Source organism: Galeopterus variegatus, unplaced genomic scaffold (genome assembly GCF_000696425.1).
Source record: "Galeopterus variegatus unplaced genomic scaffold, G_variegatus-3.0.2 Scaffold1315, whole genome shotgun sequence".
Lineage (NCBI taxonomy): Eukaryota > Metazoa > Chordata > Mammalia > Dermoptera > Cynocephalidae > Galeopterus > Galeopterus variegatus.
Window position 1 is genome coordinate 379046 of NW_007727426.1, and position 19783 is coordinate 398828.

Consider the following 19783-nt stretch of genomic DNA (forward strand, 5'->3'; position numbering starts at 1 on the left):
TGTGGGGGGGGGGGGGGTGGGGGTGTGGGGGCGGGGGGGGGTGGGGGCGTGGGTGGGCGGGGGCTGGCGGGGGGGGGGGGGGGGCAGGGGGGGGGGGAGGGGGCATGGGGGAGGGAGAAACGCAAGGGTAGGGAGGGCTGTTGTTTGCCCTCTGGAGAGCTGTGTCAACTAGAGCCTAACTTCCCTCCAGACCACCCAGTTTTATCTCTTTAGAAAAACATTACCACATTTGCAATGCCTGGAGTAGCTCTGGAAGCCACTCAGAAGACAGCAACGGGAGCCCCCTCTGCATTTTCCATTCACAGAGGATGTGCCAGGATACTTGGCATGCATCAGAGCAATTGCCAGAAAAATCCAGAGAAATTTATTTAAATTGTGTCCTATGGGAAAATGACTCCTCAGCTTTTGTCTCTTTAAATTCAAATAACCCATCTGGGCACTGAGGCCCACTGTTCCTGCGACCTGCCGATCCAGTCGGCTTCAAACTTGCATCAATAAGAACTTCAGATTCGATTTTCCTGGCTGTGTAATTACTCTTGCCCTTTGCTTTCCCTTCCAGTATTTGAGATTAAAAAAAAATTTTTCTTTGAAAAACAGAAGTCTGGGTTGAGGGCCTGGTTTTCACAACCAGGTGGAGGTTTGAGAAAGACCTGGCTGCTGGGCCTCTGCACACCCGGGCCCCTCAGGCAGGCCTGGACGCCTTCCACCTGACACGAGCAGATCACCGGAGAGTGGCCCTGCCGTCCTTCCTGTGGCCGCCAGAGGGCCCTGCTCTGGGGCAGTTGTCCATGCTGTGTGGGTCCTGGGTCTGCTTCTTGGGGACCCTTCACGTGTCCACACCTGAACCTCCTCCACGGCACTTGGTGTGTGTTTGTCAGATGATGATGAACTTAACTTCCCCTCCTTTAGCCTCACTTGCATGTGTGTTCTTACACCAGGTGATTTGTTAACTGCTTATCTCAACCTGCCGGCTGAGACCGTTCCTCCTGAGCGGTGCTGAGCCGCAGCGCCAGATGGATGTCCACCTAGGGATTAGCAGACAGCACAGACAGACAAACTGCTTCAAGAAGCCTGGCCCCTCTGCAGTGAGAGCTTCCTGGAAACAGCCCCCAGCAGACACGCTGACGGCAGCCCCATAAGATCCATCTTCTGTGGGTGACATGCTCTGCCTTGTGCTCCAGCTGCCCGTCTGGGGTGGGGCGGGGGAGGCTCTCTGCATCCGCTCCTCACCCCTGTCCTGGGCAGGGCCCAGAGCTATGATCTTCCTATGGCAGTGGAAGATTTCAGTCCTGCACTCTGTGCCCCTGAGGGCAGGGCATGGGAACCTGGGGCCAGTCTCAGCATCCTGGATGAGGAAGGTGGATGGGCCAGCAGAAGGGAGGGGAAAGCTGCAGTGGCCACAGTTCAGTGCATTCCTCTCCTTGCACAGTTGAAGTGGAACGAGCCATTGCTGCAGAGTTGATTCTAGAGTGCATGGGTGGAAGTGGCCTGGGGTGTTGAGAGAAGGGGAGACCCTGTGTCAAACGCCCTCCACCCCCAGCCTCACCACACCGGGATCTGACCATGAATCTACAGAGCAGAGGACACCCCTAAGGGCTGCCCCAGCCCAGCCTGGCAATACTGGGAAGGGGAGCAGCCCATGAGGACAGCACAGTTGGGAGGGCACATGGTGATGGTTGCTGTCCCCATATTGTCTCCATCCCCTAGAAATGACCCAGCTCTCCAGGCCCAGTCCTGTCCCTGGTTACCCCAAGACCTGACCTTGTGTGGGCTGGGGCACAGCAGAGAAGCACTTGTCTTTGTAATGTCACAGTAGGATGGAGAAGGGGGCTAGGGTTTTTATCAACTTAGCCCAGGCGGGTTTGGACAGGGCATATGAGGGGGACTAGGCCCTGTGAACTGGGCTGTAGCTGGGGCCCCCCTTCCCCCTGGCTCCCCTGTGAGAGTCGGTACCTGCTGGTGGGGACATGGATCCAGCCCTGCACTTCCTGATGAGCTGTGGCATCTTGGGCAGCTGCTTAACTTCCAGGATCCCCAGCTGGGTGTAATGATTCCTTCCTGGAAATTATGTGGTGTCCACTGAGAAGAGTGTTTGGTAAACCCTAAACAACAAAACACAGAAGAAAATAAGGAGAAGGTTGGGAAATGGCACCAGAGAAAGGAAGTGTCATAATGTCTACAGGAGTATATTCCATTGATGTGCGTGGAAGCCACAGAACACCCCTAAAAGGTGGTTCACAGACTTTAATATGCATTTATGTCACCTGGAGGGCTTGATAAAGGACACATGGTGGGTCCCAATCTAAGAGATTCTGATTCAGCACCCAGAGTGGGGCCTGAGAATGTGAACTTCCAGCAAGTTCTCTGGGGATGCTGGTACTGCTGGTCCAGGGCCTATACCACTGCCCCAATGCACTTGCCTGCCTTCCTGAGGACAGAGTGAGATGGCACCTGAGCTGGGGAGAGTTGGGGATAACCCTTGGTTCTCTGAGGAGATGCATTCTGGACCTGCCACAGCCATGGACCCTTAATCGAGAACTGCCTGTGACCCCCCTTTACTGGGGTGAGCTTCCCTCACTGGGACCTCCCTTTTGATGGGATGAGTAGTGGATGTCCTTTTCCTTTCCTTTCCAAGGCTTGGCAGGTCGGTCTTCGATCCGTGGAGCAAGAACTGCTCACACGGGGCACCATTTTGTTGCACTCGCTTTGTCCTCACACAGATTTGCCACCTCTCTCCCCTGGGTGATGGAGAAACAAAGGATTACTCAAAGCCCATTTCCTCTGAGCAGTGAGACATCCTGAAGGGGTTAATTTCCCAGAACCCTCAAGGGAGAGGCATTCCTCCTTTGGGAAATTAACCACAAACTGGGGTTCTCTCCCTGCATTTATTCTCCAGACCAGGAATTTACAGAAAAAGAACACAGGTGGGGTTATGGCTAAGTAGAGTTTAACAGTATAGGCTGGTAGCATCAGTGAAACGAGCAAAGTGACATTCCATAATGTAATTTGCAAAAGGTTAAGTCAATTCACTAAGGAAAGCTTGATCTTAGCAAACATTTTCCTTCCCTACAGCAATTTCCCCAGTATTTTACATATTATTCCATAATGTAATTTGCAAAAGGTTAAGTCAATTCACTAACGAAAGCTTGATCTTAGCAAACATTTTCCTTCCCTACAGCAATTTCCCCAGTATTTTACATATTAATCAAGTAACTTGTCTGTCCTTGAGCTAGCAACTTTGCTGTGTTACAAAGACTTTAGCCTGAGGAGAGTTTCCTGTCTTTTGCAAGGTTAACATTTTTATATGTAATTCCAAAAGTTTAGGCTAACCCTGAGACTACAGGGCCTTGGAAAATAGGCCCTGTGAAGTACATTTGCTTTATAAATGTTAGTATATTCCACAAAGGGCTGGTGCTAGTGGCCACCCCTCCCCTCGCCCAGACACCCTGCTCTGCTGTGGACCTGCTCTGTTGGGATGTGTTCTCAGAGCCCTTCCACTTGCTTTGGCTGTCCCTCTGTTGCTCCCACTGCCCACAAAGCTGATCAGCCCTTATCCATTCAACACTTACTTCTCCCCCATCCTCCCTCCACCCCCAGTGAATCTTACCTCTTCCTTGCCTGAGAATGTGTAGCCTCCCATTAACTCTCCAGAAAAATACTTTCACATCTGCACTCAGAGACACGTACAAAAGAGTTCCTTACTACACTGTTTGCAGGTTCAAACAGGCTGAAACTTCCTGTCTGTCTGTCCACAGGGGAACAACTGAGTGAACAGGCTCTGATACACAACAATGTCAGAATATTGTGCATCAGTTACACATGTTGAAGGTGCTGATGTGGATTATTCCTAATACATTTTGTTAAGAAAGACAAGTTGCAAAGCAATAGGCTCAGTGTGATCTTACCAAGAAAACAGACCTCAAAAAAGAAAACACAGCACAAAAATGTGTATTTTGATATCTGTGTTTGTAGATTTAAAGAAAAAAGAAATATGTAGTAGATTAAAAACATCGATCATCTCTGGGTGGAAGACTAGGATGATGACATTGTCATGGGAAATTTTTATTTTATCTCTATGGTCTGGATTTTTAAAGGATATATTCATGTATAACTTGAAAGTGTAAAAAGTAGGTATGGAAAAAAGAGCAAACTGAGCTGGGACATGGACTCTTGCAATATCGCATCCTTAAACCTTACATCCAGCCTTATTTCCTTTCCTTCCATCTCAAAAGAAGTGTCCCTTCTTTTCAAGATTTATTATTATTCCAAGATCCAACTGGTCCCTGAAACTTACCCCATCATCTTGGCATCTTTGGTTTTCAGCTGCACCCCCAGTGGTGGGCACCAGCCACTTCCACACAGAGCTGCTTTCTGCTCAGCCCTCCCCACAGAGACCATGGAGCTGGTGAGCCCTCTCTTCTTGCAGCCCTCTATATAGCATATAGCAGTGTTTCAGAAGGATTGCTTTTTCCAAAGAGTTTTCTATTGACACTCTCATGAGAATTACATGAAAATCAGGAATTGATTTGTGAAGAGCTGTCATTGTTGCAATAATCAGGGACCTTCAATGATTTTGCATGTATCCGAACCCAACTTTTACATCTCTGGATAAATGCATTTGTAGTTTTCATTACTTATATCCTGTACATGCCTCATCAGACTTACCACCAGAGATTCAGGAATTGATTTGTGAAGAGCTGTCATTGTTGCAATAATCATGGACCTTCAATGATTTTGCATGTATCCAAACCCAACTTTTACATCTCTGGATAAGTGCATTTGTAGTTTTCATTACTTATATCCTGTACATGCCTCATCAGACTTACCACCAGAGATTTTGTTTTCTTTGCCATGACAAATGACATCTTCATTTTCACTGTATTTTGTAATTAATCACTGCTGGTGTGTGCGAAGTCTGTCATTTTAAACAATTTGGGCCATTTTATTAAGCTTTTCTCAGAGATTTGATAATCTTGAGTTTAGCTACATGGCATCATCAAAATAAAAATTTGAGTGCTGTTTTCCAAGATTATCTTTTTACTTATAATTTATATCTTATTTAATTAACTTCCAAGACAATGTAACATCATAATGGTGAAAGGTATCTGTCCTGGTCTTTTTCCTGATTTTTGTTTTAAGATCTATGATAATTTTCATGTAATTCATGGCAAAAAGAATACTTCTTTCTTACCTTTCTGAGATTTCTTTTAGAATGAAGAAATGGATGTTGATTTTCATTAAATTATTTCAGCATCTTTTTGGCTTAACTTATGTTCTATTTTTCACATTTCTTAATATTAACCTTTTCTTCTTGGAGTACTGTTGGATTCAAGTTGTTATTTTATTTTTTATTAGGATTTTTTGCATCCATAGTACACGTTTGAAAATCATGAGGTAAGTCTGGAGACTATCATAAATCTCCAAATTTTCCCTACAAGCGACAGTAAAAAGTCACTTACATAGCCTGTCACCTGTTACTTCTCAGTAATGTTAGTAGGACTTCCTAGTTTCCTTACGAATCATATATGAACCTTTGTTTTTTGGGAGCACATCCTCATCATGCATACATGGTCACTGTCCTTGTGTGAATCCCCCTGAAAGTAGACCCTGAGATGAGCATTAGCCTACAGGTAATACATTTGAGGCATGATTCCAGGAAGCAGCAGCTGGAGTAGGGGAGGGAGACAGGGAAAGCAGAAAAGCCAGGGAAGGGTGAGTTAGCAGCTATTATCCCTGTGGGCAGCCAGGGCTCCATCCGGCTGGGTGCTGGCTGGGAAACACTTGGAACAGACCCCAGCATGGTCCTTCAGAGAGACGGGGAAGCAGGGTGCTGAGGCTGACCTCCTGCACCCCTGCTTGGAGGCTGCTGGATCCTCTGGTCTGTGTCGCCTTTGGGCTGAGCAAGTGCCCAGGGCCCCGGCAGCAGATCAGACCGGGGACAAAGGACAAAGCCAGCTGCTGTGGAGGCCGGCATCATGTGGGGAGCCGTCGGCACAGCAGTTACTGAGCTCCAGGTGCTGCATGTGTCAGGGCGTCTGCTATAGTCAGCTTTCCAAAGGTGGTTTTTTAAAGGTCTAATTCCCCATTTGATGGGTGATCTTTGCCCCAGTAAAAGCACTCATCAAACATTTCCTGGCTGACTTCTGCCAGACCACCTGAGGACTACAGTGAAGTGTTCAGGTCAGTGACACAGACAATAGAAAGTTTAACAGAGAAAGTGACCAGTTCCCTGGAGTGAATTCATTTCTGATGCCGTGATGCTCCACATGTGACCAAGGATATCTCTGAAACAACACCCTCCATCCCTGTTTCTTCCAGAGGCCTAGAGGCCTGGGTCAGGGTCTCGTCCGTCCCTGAGAGCACATTTGGAACAAGCCATCCCTAAGTGGTAGGGTCCTGATGCTGCCCACCCAGACCCCCAACCCAATACTAAGCCTCACCTGAGACACACCCTCAGCTTACCTCTGACCCCACCCTGTCCTCTTGGATAGGATGAGAAATGGAAAAATATTAGGAAAGAGAATGAGGCTTTTGTAACTTGCATTACTTGGTAATAAAACAGCTGTAACTCTATTAGAGATTTCAGAGTCATGCAGGGATGTCACCAAAGTTACAGGGAGACATTCTCCCTGCCCTGAAGCCTCTTGTAGTTTTGGAAACTTAAAAGGTGCTGTCCAAGCATCACAACTGGGTACTCATCAGTCCTGTTTTGGACACCCAAAATGTGATCACCACATGCTTACCACACGATCCCACGCAGTGGCTTTTTGTGTGTGAGGCAGGGAAGAGGGCGCAGGCTCTAGCTTGTGGTCTCTGCGTCTCATCTACCTGGAGCGATGCCTGACACAAAGTGAGCACTGTTAAGTGAGCCCTGAAACACCAGCAAATTAGCCTGTCCAGATACCTGCATTGCTGGATTCTTCACTTTGGGGTCTTTATTTAATTCCAACTTCTCAGGAAGCCTTTGCTGATCACCTTTACTGAAATGGCAAACCCTACTCTATTTTTTCCCCTAAAATAACAAACCCTACTCTAGCAAACACTTTCCTGCTGCTTTTCTGATTTATAGATTTTTTTCTATAGCACTTATCACCATCTGACACCCTATGTATGTCACTCACCTGTGGTCTGTCCTCTCTGGCCTCTCAAGAATGTGAGCTCCATGTGGTTGGAGTTTCTGCTACTTCGGGTCATTGCTGAAGCCCCAATACCTAAGATAGAGCCTGAAACTTAGAAGAACTCAGTCATTTTTGTAGAACAAAGAAAAGAGTAAATATATGAATGAGTAAAAGAATTGTTGTCAACAATGCCCTAAACTGTGGTGCTGTGAGTTGAATGTCTCCCCAAACTCACTGAAGCTTAAGCCCCACTGTAACTGTTGAGGGTGGGGAGTCCTATTACAGTAATTGAAAGATGGGAACTTGAAGAGGTGATTAGATTGTAGGACCATGCCGTAGTGAATTGATTAGTCCATTGATGGTTTAATGGTGGTTGTGGGCATGGTTCTGAGGGCTTTAAAAGGACAGTGCATGAGAAACTCATTCTCTCTCTGCTTAGCCATCTGCCATGTGACACCCTGTATTGCTGTCACCACCCACCAACAAGGCCCTCACCAGAAGTGTTCCCTGGATTTCAGACTTCCCAGCCTCCAAAACTTTAAGCAATTAATATTGTTTCTTTATAAATTACCTAGTTTCAGGTATTTATGCTATAAGCAACAGAAATGCATTAAAACGTGGCTACATGTTTCTCATCTGATGTTCTAAAACATAGATATTGAAAATGCCAGCAAACCTTTGCGAGGCAAAGTTAGCAAGTTTCATATAAATTAGAATAGATTTAAGAACAAATAAGTCATTAGACAATGTTAGACTATTCCTTTGATTTAGGACAAAGGCCCAAAATGATGGTACAAAAATATACCCCAAAGAAGTGTAGTTCTGGTGAATGGATCTTGGGANCAACAGAAATGCATTAAAACGTGGCTACATGTTTCTCATCTGATGTTCTAAAACATAGATACTGAAAATGCCAGCAAACCTTTGTGAGGCAAAGTTAGCAAGTTTCATATAAATTAGAATAGATTTAAGAACAAATAAGTCATTAGACAATGTTAGACTATCCCTTTGATTTAGGACAAAGGCACAAAATGATGGTACAAAAATATACCCCAAAGAAGTGTAGTTCTGGTGAATGGATCTTGGGAAACTGGCACCTCTGGTACTTAAATACTCACCCCAGGAAATTCCACCTGAGAAGTAACAGGGATCCTTCCTCCCCCAGGACACAGCAAAGTGGGATATGAACTGACACTGAGCAATGGAAACACAGGTGGTCAGTTTGTGGAGCCAGCTCAAGGTGACTGGCAGGGCTTCCTGGGTGTGCAGGACCTGGAACAAAGATATTTGTAGGGTCTCTGTCTATGTAAACAAAGGAGCTCAGAGTCCAGGATTTCTCACCTCTCTGCAACTTTTTTTCTGAAAATATCATGTTCGAATCTGCTTGACAACCCCATTCTCACAGCAGCTGCCCTGATGACTGAAATAAGGGTCTCATCACCTGGCTGAAGTCAGGCTGCTCAGGGTGTCTGCACACTTGCAGGTTCCAACAGAGATGCTCTGCCTGACCAAGCTTGAGTCAGGCACCAGAACCTTCTCCTAGGCTCATCTTCTGCACTTCCTTATAAAACCCAGTTTTAGCAAAAACTCTGCTAAGTCGGTTTAGCAAGAACACCCCATTCTCAACATCTGATCACCCTTGATATCTGACTGGGTTCCTCATCCTGCACCATCCCGCAGGTGATGTCTGGTTACCCTGGCCTGTCATCAGCAAGAACCCTTTTAGGTCAGTTTAGCCAGAACCCCTTTACCCCTAATGTTTCCTCTTGGTAATTTTCCATCCACCGACCCCCACTCTGCTCTCTGGCTGTAATTCCCATTGCCCATGCTGTATTCACAATTAAGCCCGATCTTTCTCTCCCACTGCAAGACCCTATTGCACTGCTCCCTGTACCTATCTCAATGGTCCTGAATAAGTCTTCCTTACTGTGCTTTAACAACTGTCATTGGATAATTTTTTCTATAACAATTCCTTCAATTATACCACAAAGGAAAGCACTAGAACCTAAATCAAATAAGCAATTGATAATCACTGATTGATAAAATCCACTTCAAAACTGGACTTGCTAAACAAGATAAGCATAGGAACAATTCATATTTATGTCTGGCACTGCAGTGTAGAGTGCACTAACATTTATAAAGCAAACGTATTTCACAGGGCCTAGCTTCCAAGGCCCTGTAGTTTCAGATATAGCCTAACTTTTAAAAATTACACATAGAAATGTTAAGCTTGCAAAAGACAGGAAACTTTCCCAGGGCTAAAGTCTCTGTTGTAGATAAAGAATGGTAACACAGCAAAATTGCCGGCTCTAAGGGCAGATGTCCTTAGTGCAGCTAAACCTAATGATTGTTGCCATGACAATTATTTTACTGTTCTTTGGTAACCACCTATGTTCTTTTTCTACAACTTTCTGGCCTGGAGAATAAATACTGAGAGAAGACCCTAACTCAGTGTTATTTTCCAAGGAGGAATGTCTCTCTCTTGAGAGTTCCTGGAATATTAACCCCTTCAGGACTTCTCACTGCTCAGAAGAAATGGGCTTTGAGTAATCCTTTGCATCTCTGTCACCCTGGAGGAGAGGCGACAGAAAGGATGCCCCAGATCTCTAAAGGACACTCACCAGTGAGTAGGCACTCACGCTTTCTCCATAATTTTGACATTTCCTCACTTTAAGAAAATTGTGTTTCCACCTGTTTTAAAGTGAAGTTTTAGAAAGAGAGTTCTAGAATTTAGTGTTTAGGCCAAATCTCACAATTTCATAATAGTCTTGCCATTTCTCATTCAAAATGATTAACCTTTGCAGAATTTGCTCAGCTCTCCCTTGTTTAGGAAAGCATCCAGTCTCACACTATCTCCTTTCACAATCCTGGAAGGAACTAGGGCAGGGAATCAGATTAGTAGAATTATTAAATAGTGTCCCTTTTACAAGGAAAAAATATAACTCTCGGAGTGGTTAAGTGACTGGCCTGAGGTCACCCGTGCAAGCCCTCCCTCCACTGCTTCCAAGTGGTGAACAAAGCCAGGCCCAGGTGCCGGAGTTTGGGTTTGGCTCTGTTTCTCCTTCTCAAACTGTGCACAGTCCTCCTTCTGGTTCTCCATGCATGTGTAACCATGTCATCTGCAGTTTTGTCCATGCTCATAGGCCTGTAACTGATTCTGAACCTAGGTCAGGGCCCACGTAACTTTGCAGACCAGAAAAAGGACAAGACTGTGACTCTGTGCCTCTCTGTGGAGCTGCCAAATGAGGGCATGGACCAGGCTGCTGAATGGGCCCAGGGAAGCCCATGACATCCCTTTCCACAGCCTCCAAGTCACGGGAAGGAAGCTCGAGACTGCCCGGCCACTGGTTGTCCTGCAGCGCAGATGTGAGTGACACTCCACAGTGCCACCCCCTGAGAAGGATGACAGAGCCTGCAGACATCCTCTTCCCTCCAGGGTCCAAGCCAGGTGCTCAGTGTTCCTGGAAGTCTCCACAGTGACCATTAATTCTGCAGTTGTTGTGGACACTGTACCCAACAGTCCCCCCACATGGATTTCGGACTGGGGAGCTTCCCCTCAGGTACCAATGCTGAGTAGACTTTCTGTTTCCCTCCCTCACTCCTGTGGCCACTCACATGTGCAGGCACCTGTGTCCCTCACTGCAGGCCGCGCTCCACACCGGTGACTGGGAGTGAGGGGGGGTCTGAGCCGGTTAATTCAGGAGTGCATAGGCTGGTGTAACCCTCTAACTAAAGCAGTGTGAAGTGTCCCGACACGAGACTAGCACAGAAGTGCTGTTTGCGTGCTGGGGAAGAGCTCATTTACCTGGGATGTTAGAGAAGGGTTTGCAGGGAGGTAACATGGGCTGGGTTGTTGAGAATGAAGTGGCGGGATTAATCAGGCAGAGTGAAAAGGGACAACTGCTTCAGGCAGAGGGTCGCCAGCACAAGAACACAAGGGCTGGGTCCACTGTGCATTATCTGTGGAGGAGTTGGTGACAAACAGGAGACTGACCCAAGAGGTGGGTGGGACCAAGTGGGGGAGGCCAGAGCCTGGGCTTGATCCTGCCAGCAGCCAGGGCCAGTGCAGGCTCAAGAGGCAGAGGACTGTCTCAGGGGCCAGGCTAGGCCCGTGTGAGTTGGCTGAGCCCTCGGGCCTGTCCGATGGCTACCTGCATTTGGTCCTTATGCCCCCACCTGCCCTGTGGCTGACCATGTGGCCTCAGTGAAACCAGGACCATAACAGGGACAGGAGCTGCTCTCCTGCGGGCACCATCCCTCGGCTGGGGCTGCTTGGCTTGTCACCAGATGAGATGTCCTTTAAGCTGTAGGTTGTTACTGGGTTTTCCATGTCTGCATGTGTTTTCACCGTCAGTGCCTTCAGAAAGGTTCTGTTTAGGGCCGGCCCGGTGGCGCACTCGGTAGAGTGCTGCGCTTGGGAGCGTGGCGGTGCTCCCGCCGAGGGTTCGGATCCCATATGGAGACCGGTCCGCTCACTGGTTGAGCGTGGTGGGGGCGCGACACCAAGGGTTGCAATTCCATTACCAGTCAGGAAAAAAGAAAAAAGGAAAAAAAAGAAAGAAAGGTTCTGTTTAGTTTTCATAGCCTCCCTTCCACAAGAATGGTGGGGGCGCGACACCAAGGGTTGCAATTCCATTACCAGTCAGGAAAAAAGAAAAAAAGGAAAAAAAAGAAAGAAAGGTTCTGTTTAGTTTTCATAGCCTCCCTTCCACAAGAACTGTGTCCCAGTTCTGCAGGCCATGTGTCTGGGCTGCAAATGGAGGCATGTGCACTGCCTGAGCTCAGCTAATGTCTCCCCAGGGAATGGGTTGTAGCAAGAAGCAAATCCAGAACCATGAGAGGACCTGAACCCCACTCCTTGGGACCACGGTGCTCCTCCAACAGAAAGGCTGAGAGCCCCTGGGGTCCTATGGGCAGAAGGTGGGCCACTTGACTTTGGCATTGGGTGCAGTCCTAGGTGGGGACAAACCTTTATGTGTGCAGGTTCTCTGGGTGAACGGGACTTCCAGAGGAGCCACAGTGGTGTTGATGCAGATTCTGGGGCCTCCCTGCAGATTTCCGGTCAAAGACCCAGCACCGTGGTTGTCACCATCCCAAGACGGCCCTCCACCTCACCACCGAGGTATGGATGCTCTGACACCCTCCCAGACCCAGGAAGGGTCCCCAGATCACCATAGCCCCTGGCCACCATCCTCAATCCAGAACACTCCAGACAGCCATCAGAGGATTTCCTCTATGCTCTTCCGGCCTGTCGTCCCAGACACAGGGAAGGAGCCTCTGGAAGGTGCCAGACTCTGAGGTCAGACACGGCAGTGCTCATGCCCCTCCCTCCCGCCTGCCTAAACCCCATCTGACTGGCAGCTTCCCACTCCAAAATGCACTAGCCCAGGGCCTGACAGAGAACGTGTGGACAGTGGATGGTGGCTGTCATTACCACTGTGGTCCTCATTGCTGGCTGGGAGCTGGCATGATCCTCCTACAGGAAAAATGGATTTCCAGATGCCATGGTGCAGGCCAGTCCTGCCTCCTTCTCGCCGTTGTGGATGTGTGGAGGCATCTTGGAGGGTGCTGAGGTGCCACACCCGGACGCCACGTCAGGAGTAAGGATCCTGGTCCGCAGATCCACCAGGGCTCACGGCCCCAGCTCCAGGAGCTGCGCCCGGCTGACAGTGACGGCTGGCCCCCTGGCTGAACTCTCTCCCGGGGACATGCTGCATTCACTGCCTGAGTGGAGGGGCAGGGGCACAAAGGCCCAGCCCCTGTGCCCTAGTTGGGGACTGCACCCAAGGGCCACACTGGCTGCAGAACCCCCTGTGGGGGGTTCATCACAGGTGACATCTGTGCCCCATCCTGCTCCTCGCTCCACCCTCACTCCCAAACCCTCCCGCTCATACGTCTCCATCTCAGGGTCTGTGCCCGGGACCCTGGCTGAAGATAGGTGTCTCTGTTCTTTACAGTTCATCTAGAACTGTAAGAAAGAAGAGAATTCTTGATATAGAGGGAAAAGAACTAAAGGACGGGGGAGAGAAAGGGGGTCGTCTCTGCTCTCCACTCTCAAAATGATGAAGGTCATACTCAAGAGCTTGCTGTCTCCACGCCAATCGTGAGGTTGGAAGGGACGTCCTGGCTCCCTTAGGTCTTGTCTACCAGATCCACATGCAAAGTGGCCAACTCAGCACCGTCCCCCAGAAAGACATGCGGGTGGGGCCCCCTTTTTCCTCTTCCCGGTCTGGAACATGACACCTCTAGATGTCAGAACAATGGAGAATCATTTGACACCATGGCTTTTCCTGAGCCCAGACACTCAAGAGAGCCTGGGTCCCAGGGAAGCATCCATTTCCTGGAGTCAGGGTGATACACTCGACTCACCTTCCGCACAGAAGATGTGCATCTGGGAACGCTGCAGCGGTCTTGGAGCTGCTGGCTTACTCAGCCCAGCGGGATCCGAGAATCGCTTCTTCCTATGCACAGCTCATGGAGGCCACGAGTGCCCTTCCCCTGGGCATCCCTGGCAAGGCTGCCATCCAGGCCAGTCACGGTGGTGAGGGTCTGGTAGCACAGCAAGGGTGGGGACAGCAAGAAAGCACAGTCAGGACTGCTCACTGCTCAGAAGAAATGGGCTTTGAGTAATCCTTTGCATCTCTGTCACCCTGGAGGAGAGGCGACCGAAAGGATGCCCCAGATCTCTAAAGGACACTCACCAGTGTCCTCCGAGAGGGAGTGGGGGCACAGATGACAGCGAGAGGCACCTCGCGGCAGATGGGGAAGGCGGCAGTAGCAGGGCGAACTCCACCCTGTCTGCCAGTAGAGAGCACCAGAGGGAGACTTCCAAGAAGAGAGGCCACGTGCTCACATCCCTGTTTGGAAACATCATCTGGACTCCAGTTCAAAGTGATGAGTTGGGGCAAGGAGGGGGGCCACAGAATCCGGAGTCTGGTGGCCCAGTTCAGGGCACGTGAGTGGGGGCCACTGACACTTCCTGATCATTCAGAGAGAGCCACACATCCCATCCGCCCCTAACAGACAGAGCCTAGCCTTGAGCGTGTGGGCACCTCCTCTCCACTTTGGGGCTAGCTCAGCAAAGATGATGGATTATGTGAAAATTCTATGTTTGCTGAACCTCACAGAGAACAGCTTCCTGGTGGAATGACCAGATTCTCCAAATAGATTGTCAGACCTGGGGGATATTCTGCTTCCAGGTAGCCACATGGTTTTTTGGAGACCAGAGAGCAGTGCTACTAGAGAGGCCACACTCTCTGCCAACCTTCCCAGCCAAAGACACTTGCCATTGGGTGCTACTTTTTTCCTCTTTGGTTCCCTTCTTGGGATTTTTTGCTTGCCAGTGGCAGCACCTTAAATCAAAATGACTTAACCACAAAGGGAACTTATTGTCTTATGTAATGTAAAAGAGTAGACTTCAGGCAAAGCTGGATCTAGGCACTCAAAAATGTCACCATGGATTTGTCTCTCAAGTCTCCTTTATATGGTGTCAGAATAACCACCAGCAGCGTCAGGCTTACATCTTACTGATGCAGCAGCAACAGCCAACAATAGCTTCTCTTTTCTAAAATTCTCACAAAGTGCCGTGGTTGAATCTCACCACAACCACACGGTTGAGCCTCCATCCCTGAAGAGCTCACTGTGGCTGGAGGAAGGCTTACATCTTACTGATGCAGCAGCAACAGCCAACAATAGCTTCTCTTTTCTAAAATTCTCACAAAGTGCCGTGGCTGAATCTCACCACAACCACACGGTTGAGCCTCCATCCCTGAAGAGCTCACTGTGGCTGGAGGCATGGCTCTACTGACTAGTTACCCCTGGAGCTGGGGACAGGTAAGATGGAGGGAAGGGACAAGAAGCCCATGTAGTCATAGATTAGAAAAGAAACAGTTTCCTGAATGCAACACCAAGGTGCTGTCACCAAGAGAAGAGGATGGGCTCGGGGCATATGAAATGAACGGGCTCCCTGTGCATCCTGGGGTCTTGCTACACCAACAGAGCCAGCCTTGAGCCTTGGACCCCTCAGAACCCCACTCTTTCTGTGAGTCAAGACTTAACCTTTTTCTTCCCTAGCACTTTGCTTCCAGCTCTTTATGGCATTTACAAACCTTGCACGTATTTTAGCAAATATAATGCCAGGGACCATGAACTCTGTCATAGCTGGAACCACATCTTGTTTGGCTGCATCCCCACGGCCCAGGGTACTGCAGCTTCACACAGATTTGTAAGATTAAATATGTTAAATTTACAGCACATTTCTGGTACCGGGATGCTGCGCTTTCGTGAATAAAGGGGAAACAAGCTTTCTCTCCTGCACCCACACCCCTCCCAACTCCATGCATTTAGGGGCTGTCAGTGGGGAGGGACCTCTGGTCAACCAGCCCTCAAGAGACAGGTCTTAACAGCTACTCACTTCTGAGATAACAGGAGCATGTGGAGAAGCTCCTGATGTGATTTGAAGTCATGACCACCCGGAGCCCCATGGTTTCTGAGATGAGCCTTTCCTGCAACAGCAGACGTTACTGCCACGACAAAGCTCACGAACACTTTGTCTCCCACTGGAGGACTTTCCTCTGCCTGCTGGGAGTGGTGAGGATGAGCCCAGGAGGAGCAGATACGTTGGCGAGCCTGCCCAGGCTGCTCTCTACCTACATTTCTCATTTCCAGGTGAGAGCATCTCCACATACAAGACTGGAAAAGGCAAAAATTATTACATACTGGGGGCCTTTAGGGTCACTTGGGAATAGTCACAACAGATGTTATATTCATGCCTGGCAGGGTCTAACAACCCAGAGGGGCTGCCCTGGAACCCTAACCCTTGTCATCAGGACTTAGATCTATTTGAAGGAAGCCCTGAAAGCCCAGAAAACCTTCCTTTACCAGAACAGCCTTTTCACTGAGAACCCAAAGAGCTGTGTCCAGCTTCTTCCAGCCAGGATGCCAGACAAAGATGCCCTGGACCACAGAGTTAGGAGGAGGGTTCCCAAGTCCTTTGTGTTAGGGGGCTCGAGGCCTGGGGCCTGACCAGGAAAGACTGGCACCAACCAGTCTTACTTCGGGCAATAGTCGGTGGTGCCCAATGTGTTCCAGGCATTTCTCAAGCTCCAAGGCACATGAAGCTCAACACAGAATCCTCACTCCCCAAAGTGATAGTCACCAATGGAGAAACTGCTCCAGCAGTGGCTGGAGCAGAGTGCCGTGGCACACAGAAAGAGGGACTTCATCCAGTGTTGGTGGGAGGACAGAGGTTCCTAGAGACGGAAGACAGTTCACACAAGGGGTTTGTGTGGGAACGTACGTGGTTAACTGTCCTGGAGCAGGGGGTGCAGCCAAGAGGTTGGTCCATGCTTGAACTTGGAGGCTACTCCGTCTTCCCTGTTCCTCACTTTCCCTTGGTCCCCTTTCTCCGTGGCTTTCCAAGCACAGGCAGAGAAAAAGTGAAGCCCCAGTTCATGCTGGGGCCAGGTTCATGCTAACCATGGCTGGGCTGCTGGCCCTCTGGGACCCCATGTCACAGCAGGCAGCCATGCCGTGGAAGAAAGCCTGGTGCTGGGGTCAGGGGTGTGGTTCTGGCACTGCACGAGTCTCTCTTCTCCAGTTTCCTTTCCGCTCCACTGCAGGGAGGGACTGAGCTCCCTCCAAGCCCCCCTTTGTGTGATTCAAGCACTTGGATGCCAGAGGCCAAGGCTCTGGGCCACATCAGATGTTGCTAATCACCAATGGCTGCAGAGTTGGAAAGCAGCAACGTCAGGGTACATGTTGTTCTCCTCCAACCACGCAGCAGGCACTGCTGATTCTGAGGCCATTTCCACAGAAGATGTCTTGGCCCTGACTTGCTGAAAACCAGCCACCATCACTCTGGCCACATAGCAAACCTCTACCCTTCTGGTTCTCAGCAAGACCTCCTCCTCATCACAGAATATGCCAGATGATCTCTTGGTGTCCTCACGGACAGCTTCAACAGTGGTCTCAAGGAATTAAAAGACACCGTTGGAGTCCAGGCCAAATGATTTTCCCTGGAGAGCAAAGTTGCTCTGTAAATTGTGACCCTACCTGGCCAACTCATGCCCTAAAAGAGGAGGACCAGACGGTAGAGCACCATGCAGGCTGGAGTTCATCACACCCCATCAGGCGCTGTGCTAGGCATGCTGCAGTCATGACTACATGCAGTTGATTTACCCTGAAGCACACAGAGAACTGCCATTGCAAAACCACACTCCCCTGTCTCTGCAGTCATCATCTGGGAAGGGTCTGCCCCAGCCCTGGCAGCCCTAAATGGCTCAGCTCAGTCTGAGGGTGGGGCATGGGCTGAGTCTGAACACCAAGTCCTTCAACGTGTCCAGGGCAATCATGGCCTCAAAGCATGGCCACTTTTGCTGTCATGGCTTCAAGAAGGCCTCACCATAGTCTCAGTTCTGGATTCCAGCTCAGCTGTTCCCACAGTGCTCCTAGAGTGGCTTGTCATGGAATGGGCAGGGACCAGGCATTTCCTGAGCATTTGTCCCAAGTGCTGTTTTTCACAGGAGAGGAATGTGTGCTCAGAATTCTAGATTGCCTAAGAATCCTGCAAATGGAATTTGGCCAAGCCAGCATTCTCAGAATATGCCATTAAAGGGAGGAAATTTCCCGCTGTCATAGGCCTAATTCAGGGATTCCTCATTTCTGCATGGGCAATTACAAATTATTCTAAATCTTATTCTGATCCAATCTGTCCTTCCCACGTCCTTCTGGAATTATAATTGTATTAACAATAAATGGCACGTCAGGTATTGTAGTAAGCACTTTAGACGTATGATCTCATTTATTCCTCACAAATTTCCTACAAGGCAGACCCTCCCATTCTCTCCATTTTACAGATAAGAACCACACTTGGGGAGGTTTCAGTAATATCCTTGTTCAGCACTTTAGACGTATGATCTCATTTATTCCTCACAAATTTCCTACAAGGGAGACCCTCGCATTCTCTCCATTTTACAGATAAGAACCACACTTGGGGAGGTTTCAGTAATATCCTTGTTCACAGTGAGTAGGTGAAAAGGCTGGTATTGAATGCAGACCTGGCTGGGCCCAGACTACTGTTTCTCATTTCCAAAAGCCAAATTTAACCCTGTTGTTGCCCTGCTTAAAAGATGGGGTAACCTTGCCTCTCTCTGCTCTTCCCCACTAAATCAACTGTGAACCCTAGAAATAACACAAGAGACAACCAAAAGAGGACAATGAGGGATACTGGTTTGGGACCCAGGACTAGAGGAGCAACACAGCAACAGAGAGCCTCACGACTTCCAACTCAATAGAGAAAAGGGGACCAAAATTCCATGTCTCCTGACATAGTCCACGTAGGCTCATTCTTACTCTGGATGAAAAAGGAGGTGCGCCCACAACACTGAGTGAGCCCAGTGTAGATAGCAAAGGGGGTTGAGCAGGAATGTACTGACAATAAGCAACCAGGGAAGTGCTCTTCTTCTCTGTTGGGCTCAAGGATCCCTTCCACTGACCAGAGACGCCTGTGAGGGTAAGCCACAATGGCAGGGGGACTGCGCCACAGCAAGTATCCACCCAGGTTACATTTCTTAAGGTGTAATGGAGACACAAAGAAGGATTACTCAAAGCAACATGAATGCAGTGAGAAGCCTGAAGGGACTGCTCCTCAGCAACTCCTCTGTTAGCAGGAGAAACTGGGTACAGCCCCTATTCAAAGTTAGCTTCTGTTTTTGGTGTAATGGAGACACAAAGAAGGATTACTCAAAGCAACATGAATGCAGTGAGAAGCCCGAAGGGACTGCACCTCAACAACTCCTCTGTTAGCAGGAGAAACTGGGTACAGCCCCTATTCAAAGTTAGCTTCTGTTTTTTATTGTAAAGACAAGGAAGTTTCAAAAGAAAAACAAGTTGATTCAATCAGTTCAAAAGAGCACAAAGACATGGGCAATGTGACAGAACTTATCTATGGCTAAGTATAGCTTAAACAATGGAAACTGGTAACATCAATAAAATTAATAATGTGACATTCCAAAGGACAATATGGGAAAAGCTAAGTTGATTGAACTGTGATCATTATCTAAAATATAACCTCTCCTTAACTGATTTAAGCAAAAGTTACATTCTTATGATTAAATCTAAGTATAACTGTCTCTAAAGTTTCCACCAACAAACAGCTTGCCCTTAGCAAACATTTTTTTCACATTTTTCCCTACAGCAGTTCTTTAAAATTTCTTAACAGGATCCACATGTCAACCACCTTTTAGCTCTAAAATCATTAATGTATACAATCCCATACCTAAACAGTGATTAGAGCTGATTAGATGGGACATTGCCCTGCTGGCTGTGGGCTTTTGCCCCCTCGTCAAGGACTTTTGTCCCCTGCATGCATTACCTAAAAACTCTATTCTAAAAATCAAATGAGAATCAACATATACTTGATTAGAATTCATTAGATAGGCTTTTACCTGCTGGCTATGGACTTTTGTCCCTTAATCGAGGACTTTTGTCCCATACATGCACTACCTAAAAACCCTATTCTAAAAATCAAATGAGAATCAGTATTTCTAACCCTCTATAACCCAGGAAGCACGATTTGGCCCATGTCTGTAGAATTCCTTCCTCCACTGAGAAATACCAGTTGGCCAGGTGGTTTTGGTGGGAAAGGGTTGGTAAGGTCACACCAC